Below are 9878 nucleotides of genomic sequence, written 5' to 3'. Positions count from 1 at the left end.
ATACAGCTTACTCTTTGCTGCTCCTTCACTGAGAGAACTGTGTGCTCTTGAGTTCTTAAACAGAGACCTAGGAAAAGCCAGTCACACACCAGAAACAAAAGCACAAATAAACATTTTTATTCCGAGCCATTAGAGTGGTTGCAGAATACACTGCAACAGTTTGCTAAGCAGAGCACTCCTTTGGGACTACATGCTCCAGAGGGTGGAGTTGTGGCTTGGAGTGTGAACTGTACCTCTTTGTTAAAACAACTATGTGACCTAAAGGGAGCAAGGAAGAAGAAGACGTACTGTTCACCATGCTCTGACTCCTGCTGTGCCATCATGTGGCAGCCCTGAAAGTCCTCTGACCCAAAGGAAGAGGCAAGAGCCCACACAGATGGTGCCAAGTCCCAAAGTCTGGCCAGGCATTCTGCAGGTTTGCTAATACTTTCCCTACTTTCAGCCAGGGATGAAGTCGAGAATGATTGCACTCTTAGTTTCTTAACAGCCTCAGAACTCTCTGTTCCAGAAAAATACCAGACATCACACTGTCAGCTTCTCAAACACACTGTGCACCCTATGAATGGAGAAAGGTCTTGGTTGAGTTAGATCCCAGTTGGCTAGATACTGGAGGGAAAGGGAATTCTGAATTTTATCCCCTTCCAATGCATGTTCAAAATTCTCAGTGGTGTTTTCATACATTTTAAGTGCCAAAGTACCTTTAAAAAGTTGGCCTTCCTCGATTAAAATCCAGGAAGCCCTGCCTATCAAAAGTGGCTTTCAAACTTGGCTGAGAAGAATCCAGCTCGGCCTTTTACAATTTTCAGCACCTGTGACTTTCTTTATTGTATATAACTTCCTCAAACAAAATCTATTTCAGTATGTAATATTGCAGTATATTCTCTCAGACATTATTTATTTCCCTGATTTATGAAGCATTTCAGTTTTGCTTTTTGGGAGTAACTGACATAGAACATTTAGAACAGTACATTTACAAAAACATTTCAGATACCAGCAAGCCAATATACAAATAATTTCAACACAAATGAATCACTAAAAATCTTCAATAGGTTTAATACTAGGAATTTTTTTAACTTGTGCACTCTACACATGCTTTCTTGTACTTTCTAGAAGTGTGCATGACATTTATGAAGATGGACAGCCTGAAGCACTGGGAAAATATTCTGCTTTGAAGGCTTAGAGGGGAATTTACCTTAAGACTCTCTGTGCAGGGTCTGTACAGCAGTGAATGTCACTGCAGTATTTGTGAAGGAGATATCAGTTGGACATTACATCTTTGCTTCCTAAATTCCCCCTCTATAGTAGGTTGCTGGCCTCACCCAAACAAAGGAATCTGCTAGGGTCCTCACTTGGAGTAAAGACCCAATAAAAACAGAATATAAGCCAAAATGTCCTCCAGAGCCTTCCTGTCTCTCTTTTGCTCTTGGAGTAAAAAGTTAAAAGTTCATGGCATATTGACTCAGAACTGCACTGATGCCAAAGCACTTCGCTGGTAGAGCACCTCATAATTTGGATGAGCAAAGTGCTGAAGTAAGTATGGATCTCACTTATTCATCAGGTAAACTAAAAAAAACTAGCCTCCATATGTAAGCAGGGTTTGTATTTTCTTTGCAGAAGACTGCCAGCTACACAGCTCATTACAAATACATTTGCCAAGAACAAGAAGTCCTGCCCTGTCCCCTGTTCATCTCAAAGTATGAACTCACCTTCAGGGCTGCTCTCACACAATACAATCTGTGTTACTCCCCTTGTATTAACAAAAACAGTGACTTGCAAGAAGGCGGCTCTCTCTTTTTTGCCTTCCGAAGAAAACTTGCTTAATAAATATTCCTTTGAGTTTGGCTCCTTATATTCCCTTCTGTGTGATGCCCACAAAGATTTCTACTTTATCCTTTATATACAGGAAATCTGCATAATTTAGATCTTGTTTTCCTACCCCTGGATTTTCAATGATCTGTTGCAGTTGTGAATCCAACACATTTAAGACCAAATATATTTCAGATCCTCACTTAAACTCTCTTGTCAGAATTCAGCCCTTTGGTTTGGGGACAGTAAAAAATGGTCACGCAAGCAACGATGTCCTGCCAATCATAGTTTGCACCAGGAAAAAAGTCAAATCAAAAAGCAATCCACATTTCTTCAAGAGAAGAATGCAGAAAAATGGTATCTGCAATAGCTTTCTGTTATAATTTATCTTACAGTCATAAACAGGGAGGATGAGACTGCAAGTGATCTGAGGGATGGAAAACTAGCATGCCTGTAGGCAGCGGCAGTACAATCCTGAAAATTTTCTCTCATCAGTAAAGGGGTTTTTTCTTGTTACCCCAAGTGCCAACTGGACTCTAAGCCTAGATTCTCAGCTGAAAGACAGCAGTGACCAATCCTGATTTCAACTCTTCTATCAAAGTCTTCTGATGCAGACCTCTCTAAAAACATTAAGTCCCAAGCACTTGGCTCAGGGACACCCAGACTGTGATCTGCAACTCTGAAGCAGCAAGGTTCAGATCTGTAAGGGTACTCAGGCTCCCTGATCCTTCCTACCTTGATACCTGAGGTCATATATTTTAAAGTACCTCTTGCCACCACAAATCTGAGCACATATTTGGTCTGACAAGGATACAAACAGCAAAACAATATAATCAAAACCTGACCCCACAAAAAATCAACTGTAAAGAGTTCATTCCTGAGGAAAAAAAAATACAGGAATGTATTCTGTAATGCATCACTTCACACACCAAACAAGCCAACACCTTTAAGGCAAATATGCTTCTCCTCTTCAACAGGATCCACATCCTGCTCCTCCCCATCCTGCGCAGATACAACATTGAATGGAACATTTTTGCTCTGTCTAGAAGTTACTGCCAAGACACTAAGGAGTAACTCAGGCATTTAAACACAGGCATCTGATGTAATTTTAGAGACCTTTAAGCAATGCTCATGGCCTTTAACTGTCAGTATATGACCTGTATGAACTTTTACATCTTCAGTATTTTATGATATCTATCACAGAATCTTAGAATGGCTGAGGTTGGAAGCAATCTCTGGGGGTCATCTGTTGCAACCACCCTGCTGAAACAAGGCCACTTCATGCTGGTTGCCAGGACTATACCCAGATGACCTTTGAAGATGCCCTAGGCAGGAGAAGCCACCATCTTGATCACTCTCACAGTAAAAAAGTATTACCTGATGTTCAGAGGAAAATTCAAGCATTTCAGTTTGTGCCCCTTGTCTGTCACTGAGCATCACCAAAAAGAGTCTGGGTCCTTGTCCTTTTTGCTCTCCTTTCAGATTTTGGTACACATTGATGAGATTTTCCCCGGAGCCTTCTCTGAGAAAGTATACCAGCTCTCTTGGACTTCATTCATATGAAAGATGCTCCAGGCCCTGAATCATCTTTGGAGCCCTTCTGGACTCTCCCAGCAGGTCCATATCTCTGCTGTATTGCAGAGCCCAGAGCTCACCACAGCACTCCAGGTGTGATCTTACCTGAATAGAAGAGAAATACCATTTTCTTAGCCTGCTGGTGACACTCCTCCAAATGTAGCTCAGGATACTGTTAAACTACACAGGCACAAGAACACGTCAATGGCTCTTGTTCAACTTGCTGCCCACCAGGACCTTAGGTCCTTTCCCACAAAGCTGTTTTGGCCAACTGACCTCCAGCAAGTACCAGTGCATCTGGCTGTTCCTCCCCAGATGCAAGACTTTGCACTTCCCTTGGCTGAACTGTATGATGTCAATGTCCCACTAAAAAGCAGTACAACCCCCTGGTGTACCAGCCACGCCTCCCAGTTTGATGTCATCAGTGAATTTGCTGTGGGTGCATTCTGTTTCTTCATCCAGATTGTTTATGAAGGTGTTTAACAAGTGTTGGACCCAATATCGACCCCTGGGGTGCCCTACTAGTTACTGGCCTCGAACTTCATGCCATTGAATATACCCTCTAGGCCCAGCCATTCAATCAGTTTTCAAAACACCATACTGTCTGCTCATCAAGCCCATATGACAGCAGTTTATCCATGAATTTTATGGGAGTATCCAAATCCTTATTGAAGTCAAGGCAGTCAATATCTACTGCTATCCCCATATATACCAAATGAGTAATTTCATTATGGAAGGTTACTGACTTCATTAGCAGGACTTCCTCTTTCTATATCCATGCTGACTAATTCAAAACACCTTCTTTCCAGGAATAGTTTCGCAAAAGTTGTTTCACCATCATGTCAGGAGACAGAAAGCCATAGAAAGGGTTGAAAGGAACACTATGTAACATCTATTTCCAACCTCCATGCCATGGGCAGGGACACTTTCCACTAGACCATGTTGGTCAGAGCACTATCCAGCCTGGCCTGGAACATGCCCAGGGACTGGACATCAAGAGCTTCTTTGGGCAACCTGTTCCAGTGCCTCACCATTCTCACAGTAATTTGTTCCCAACATGTAATCTAAACCTACCCTCTTACAATTTGAAGCCATTCCCTCTTGTCCTGTCACTACATGCCCTTGTAAAAAGTCCCTCTCTGTCTTTCTTGCAGGCGCCCTTCAGGTACTGTAAAGTCACAATTAGGTCATCCCAAAGCCTTCTTTTCCAGGCTGGACAATTCCAGGTCTCTCAGCCTTTCCTTACAGGAGAGGTTTTCCTTCTCCCTATTCATCTTGGTGTCCCTCCTCTGGACTCACTCCAGCAGTTCCATGTCCTTCCTGTGCTGGGCATCCAGAGCTGGGTGCAGGGTTCCAGGTGGGCTCTCACCAGAGCAGAGCAGAGGGGCAGAATCCCCTCCCTCCCCTGCTGCCCACACTGCTTTGGATGCAGCCCAGGACACGTTTGGCTCTCTGGGCTGGGAGTGCCCATGGCTGGGTCATGTCCAGCCTCTCACCCTGCAGCATCCCCAAGGCCTTCTCACAGGGCTGCTCTCCATCTCCATCATCATCCACAGCCCCAGCCTGTGCAGATGATGCTGGGGGTTGTCCTGACCCAGGTGCAGCACCTCGAACTTGATCTTGCTAAATCTCATGAGATTCCTATTGGCTCACTTCTCAAACTTGTCCAGGTTCCTTTGGATGACATCTCATCCTTTAGGAGTGTCAACAGCACCACTCAGCTTTGTGTCGTCAGCAAGTTTGCTAGGGTGCACTCCATCCCTCTTACTAATGAATCAGAATGGGGATGACTGACCTATACTTGCCTGGATACTCTTTCTTGTCCTGAAGACAGGACAGGACAGGATACTCTTGTCTTGTTCTGAAGACAGGAGGGACATTCCTTTTCCTTCAGCTCCCAGGAACCTCTCCCAGTCACTATGATCAGTCTAAGATAATTGAGAGTGGCCTCACAATTATATCTGCCAGCTCCCTCAGCACTCATGGGTTTGCACCATCAGGGCCCATGGCTTTAGGTATTAATTTAGTTAAGTATTCCCTAATCTGAATCTCTTCCAACAAGAAGAGCACTAAAACCTCCTCCCTTCAGACTTCCCTGCAGTCTCACTGACATTTAAACAAATTCATTCCTACAGTGCTTGACAAGCAAACAGTCATATTGTGGCTAAACCACTCCCCGTAAATCATGAGTGAAGCCATTGTTTACGGATACAGACCAAGACAGGCAAGGTACAGAGGTGTCTTCTAAGGGTTGGCAATGCTTGAATGGCATCTTCAGTTTCCTGTGTCAAATTCTGAGCTACTGGTTTGTTATCTGGAACTCAAGTGAGATAGTTTTGATTGTTCCCAAGTCCAGGGAACCGAACAAATCTACTAGCATCAATAACTCAATTAAACATCAAGAATAGGAGAATAGAAAGGGTTGTTTCTTGCGTATGCCTGTGTTTATTCAGTATGACACTTTCCAGATAGGGCTGGGACACAAGGCTTATTGCTAACTGTGATGACCATTTTTGAGAGAAGACATCCATGTATAGACATGGATCACTGCTGTTTTCTGATGAGAGTGTGTCTTTTCTCTTGTCTACCTGCTATTAACCAAAAACATCTATATTTTGATCCTTAGTTGTCCTGTCCAGATAATTTAAGCTGTGGAAGAAAATCTCATGTTTCCCTTGCTCAGACCAAAGACAGAGAGTGAGCAGTTGTCAGGGTTATACCAGAACAGCTGGCTAAATCTTTCCAGGGCAACTTTCAAGCCTAGACATATGATGACACATCTCATCTCAGAGTGGGAACAGAAACACTCAGTTACTTCTCTGTTAGGGAAGACATGACAGGCAGCTCCAAAAACACCAGCCAGAGCTCTCTCATGCTCCAGCACCTGACAACGGTACATCCTTCATAAACAGCCAGCTCTGTGAAGGATGAGGATTTATTGGAACGTAATGAATCTTGACTGGTTCCCCTGGTACACTTCATCACAGCATTGAAGTAGAAGGCAGGTAAAGATATTTTCCCAACATTTGGTTGTAAGGGCAGAGGCTGTCTAAGGACCATCCTCTAACAGGGATCTTCTGTCCAAAATAACCAAGTGCTCTTTTCTGTCAAAAGTCAGATCTGAGCTAGCCTAACAGTCACATGGATCTGTTTCCTTAATTAGATCTCATGACTCCTGCATAATGGTCAAAGGCCTCCTTAGAAAATTCCAAGATCTACATGGCTTTCCTGGACCTAATCACTCACCTTCCTCAAAATATTTGTTGCTCTCATTTCCTTTCTGGAGTACCAAAACAAGCATCAATCTAAGTCACCAAGGGATCTGAAATCTTCACAGGTAAAAACCTGTAAGCAAAATGTGATCTTCTTCAAATACAGGACAGCAGATAGGCCTTTCTTGTTCTCTAGGTAAACATTCCATACCATCTCCAATGAATCCTACCTTCAGCCTGCTTTCATACATACTTAGCTATATAAACCTAGTGCTTCCAGACTTCTGTTTCAATAATATGTAGCAGGGATTGCAGTTCATTTCTGCCTGTACAAATACTTCACTGCACTCCATCTGTGCATGATCCTTCAGAGGCTGAAGCTTCCGAAATTAGAAATGCAGGGGTGTTTTCCTCTAACACCACATAGCTTGTGTACTAAACCTTTACTCTGAGAACATTGTTACGTTCAGTCACATTACTGGGATACAACAGTGGACTTAGCCAAAAACTGACTAAGGAGTAAGATCTGAATTCACTGAGTGTTGTAACAGGGTGTGAACATGTAACAAATGTGATGTTGCTCCTGCTAGCAGAAAGATGCTATTATACTGTGGAGGCTACTGGTTTTATTTTTAATGAGTTGTTTACCTAAATATATTAACCATTCACCATACTGTATGCTACTAGATATAGAAACTCTAGAGGTTTTACCACATTAACACACTTGGACTTTTAGATGAAGTACTGGTCTTGCTTAAAATATCAGTAAGGTGTTTTAATCATCTGTTTGAATCTATGTAAAATACTGGGTCTTACTAAGTCTGCAAACCTGGGGATTTTCTACACAGAGCTTTCCCATTCACTCCCCTCTTGACCCAGAGTCTCTGCTGTTGTGTATCCAGGATCCACATTCCACTTCTTTCAGACAGTCCAGTCAGTCACTCATGTAGTGGATGAAAAGGGCAGGGGAAGAATCCAGGTCATCTGCCTCATCCACAGCCCCTCACAGCAGTGGCTGGTAGAAATCAACTTTATTTCTGTCATTCCAGAAGTTCAGACCTTCCTTTCTCCTTCAGCAATTTTACTGTGCAAATTGTTGTACTGAATTCCTCCAGTATTTGTGGTAACATTTTTATCTGAGCCTGCATGAACTATATAACAGTAGTCTGCTCTTTTCTTAGTGGACGCTCTTCAAGTGCTTTTTTATGGAACAGCCTAGAGGCAAATATAGGAGGGTAGAGCAAGAAAATCTAGTAAAGCAAGGTTAATTGTTTAATCAGAGATTACTTGGAAAGTTCCTTCTGTCCCTCTTTGCCCTGAAGCAGAGAGAAGTAAGTATATCCTAGAAAGGGTCACAGGACTTAACATTTACTCTCAGCTCCCTGCAACAACAGCTCAGTGCTTTGAATGCCCACAAAGGAGCAGAAAAAAAACTTCTGCAAATCATCCATGTCCACCCTGCAGCTTCCTCCACACCGAATACCTCATCGCTTGGGCAGGGCATAAGTCTCCAGACCGGATAAACTGCCAAAAGGACATCAAGTGAACCTTTAAGATGTTGAAAGCCCAGGCAAGGAAAAGGGTGATGCTACCTCCCTTTCAACAGGAAAGGTCAGTGAAGAGGTGTGGAAAACAGATATGGCTGTATGAAGTCACCAGTCATATATCATTATACTCATTTTAATATCACATACAGCTTTACAAAGGCAAAGCCTTTTTTATTAGCCTTTCATTATCCAGCAGCCAGGCTGCTGTCAGCAATGTATCAGCTGCCCCAGCTGGCCAGCAGCAGGCAATGCAAGCTGCTCAATTTGAGCTCCCTGTGCGGTTCCCTCTTCCTCAGAACACCCTGCTCAATGGGGTTACTGCTGTTTGTCAAATAGCGATGTCAAAGCAGTGTAAGAGGGAGAGAAATAGAAACTTCTGCCAAATTGATAAAAATTGACCAATATGTTATTTAAAGTGCAATAATTTTTTAGACTGTAGATTGAGATGGCATTGGAAAACAGCATTTTACCAAGACTTGTTCCTTAAAAAAGGGGCCAGAAGACAAGATAAGGCACTTGAAGGTCTGGTTTTGTGTGAGGAGGCAGGCACTCAGTTAGGTCAGTGTAGCTTGTACAGCCTCAGGTGGCTCACAAGCTTACTGAAGATTAAGGAGAACACAACTCTCTCCACTTGTCTTGCATGCAGAGAAGGAGTGGTGGACAGCTGTGGTTTAACCCCAGTTGGCCATAAAGCACCATACAGGTGCTCATTCAGTCCACCACCCTCTCATCAGGAAGGGGCAGAGAATTGGTAGACTCAGACTTCTTGGCTTTACGTAAGGGCAGTTTAATGGGGACAGAGAGAACATATTAATATTGATGGTGGTGATGATTAACAACAACAACAACAATAACAACAACAACAATAGTTAGAATATATGAAAGAGTGATGCACAAAGCAATTGCTTACTGCCTGCTCACTGTGATTCTGCCACTTCCCAAGCAGCAGGACCCAGACAGCTTTCCTCCCCTGTTCGTATACTAAGCATGACATCATATGGTATGGAATATCCCTTTGGCTATTTGGGGTCAGCTGTCCTGGCTGTGTCCTGCCAGCCTTCTTGCTGGCAGAGCATGAGAAGCTGAAAATTCTCTTAGTGTAAACACTACTGTAAACTTAGCAATAATTGAAAATGTAAATCTGTTATCAACATTATTCTCATGCTAAATACAGAACACAACACTATACCACCTACTAGGATGAAAATTAACTTATCCAGGATATGGACATATAACAGAAATTACCTATGGCTGTTCTAAATCAAGTGATAGTGAGAGAAAACCTTGTTAAAGGTTCACTTTATGCAGCCCCTGCCATCCCTCCTGCATTAAGTCTTACCCTTACAAATTACCACACCTACACAGGTATGTCTGTAGAGGCTGCTTGAGAATAACAATCATCTTTCGGCTAGGGAGGCCAGGACAAAGGCACATAATACTGAGGGCCTCAAACATCTTGGGGATACTTTACTTCACCTCTGAAGCCATGATTTCCTGCACAGTGGGTAAAACACCAGTGCAACTCACATGGCACAAGGGACCTGGACAGGAACACTTGACTGTCCCTACATGAGGTGAACTCATTTGTCCACAGGAGCTGGTGAGTTTTCACAGCAGACTCAATAAGGTCTCAGGCTGACATCCCAGAATTTCAGGCTCCTGCTTTTGCTAAGTTTCAGGAAAATTAAAAGACAGTCCTGTAGCACAACAGACACAGTTCCTGGAAGACTTGAATTTT

The sequence above is a fragment of the Poecile atricapillus genome, chromosome Z (assembly GCF_030490865.1).
Source record: "Poecile atricapillus isolate bPoeAtr1 chromosome Z, bPoeAtr1.hap1, whole genome shotgun sequence".
NCBI classification, from domain to species: Eukaryota; Metazoa; Chordata; class Aves; order Passeriformes; family Paridae; genus Poecile; species Poecile atricapillus.
The sequence above is the reverse complement of the archived record's forward strand: the minus strand, read 5'-3'. Positions refer to the sequence as shown.